Consider the following 1416-nt stretch of genomic DNA (forward strand, 5'->3'; position numbering starts at 1 on the left):
ATACGTTGGAGACGTATCAAGCATCCCCAAGCTTAGTTCCTACTCTCCCTCGAGTAGGTAAACGATAACAAGGATAATTTCTGAAGTGACATGCTACCAACATGATCTTGATCAATACTATTGTAAAGCATATGAAGTGAATGAAGTGATTCGAAGCAATAGTAAAGATAATGACTAAACAAGCCGAATCATATAGCAAAGACTTTTCATGAATAGTACTTTCAAGACAAGCATCAATAAGTCTTGCATAAGAGTTAACTCATAAAGCAATAGATTCAAAGTAGAAGGCATTGAAGCAACACAAAGGATGATTAAGTTTCAGCAATTGCTTTCAACTTGTAACATGTATATCTCATGGATAGTTGTCAACATAAAGCAATATAACAAGTGCAATAAGTAAACATGTAAGAATCAATGCACATAGTTGACACAAGTGTTTGCTTCTAAGATAGAAGGAAGTAGGTAAACTGACTCAACATAAAGTAAAAGAATGGGCCCTTCGCAGAGGGAAGCATGGATTACTATTTTTGTGCTAGAGCTTTTATTTTGAAAACATAGAAACAATTTTGTCAACGGTAGTAATAATCAATATGTGTGTTATGCATAAGACATCCTATAAGTTGAAAGCCTCATGCATAGAATACCAATAGTGCTCGCACCTTGTCCTAATTAGCTTGGATTTACATGGATTATCATTGCATAACATATGTTTCAACCAAGTGTCACAAAGGGGTACCTCTATATATGTCGCCTGTACAAAGGTCCAAGGAGATAGATCGCATTTGATTTCTCTTTTTTGATAGATCTCAAGTTAGGACATCCATACCAGGACAACATAGACAACAGATAATGGACTCCTCTTTAATGCATAAGCATTCAACCACAGATAATATTCTCATAAGAGATTGAGGATTTGTGTCCAAACTGAAACTTCCACCATGATTCATGGCTTTAGTTAGCGGCCCAATGTTCTTCTCTAACAATATGCATACTCAAACCATTTGATCATGAAAATCGCCCTTACTTCGGACAAGACGAACATGCATAGCAACTCACATGATATTCAACAAAGGTGTAATAGTTGATGGCGTCCCCGAAACATGGTTACCGCTCAACAAGCAACTTATAAGAAATAAGATACATAGCAACATATTCAATACCACAATAGTTTTTAAGGCTATTTTCCCATGAGCTATATATTGCAAAGACAAGGAATGAAATTTTAAAGGTAGCACTCAAGTAATTTACTTTGGAATGGCAGAGAAATACCACATAGTAGGTAGGTATGGTGGACACAAATGGCATGGGTTTTGGCTCAAGGATTTGGATGCACGAGAAGTATTCCCTCTCAGTACAAGGCTTTGGCTAGCAAGGTTGTTTGAAGCAAACACAAGTATGAACCGAGTACAAGCAAAA

Source organism: Lolium rigidum, chromosome 7 (genome assembly GCF_022539505.1).
Source record: "Lolium rigidum isolate FL_2022 chromosome 7, APGP_CSIRO_Lrig_0.1, whole genome shotgun sequence".
Classification (NCBI taxonomy): domain Eukaryota; kingdom Viridiplantae; phylum Streptophyta; class Magnoliopsida; order Poales; family Poaceae; genus Lolium; species Lolium rigidum.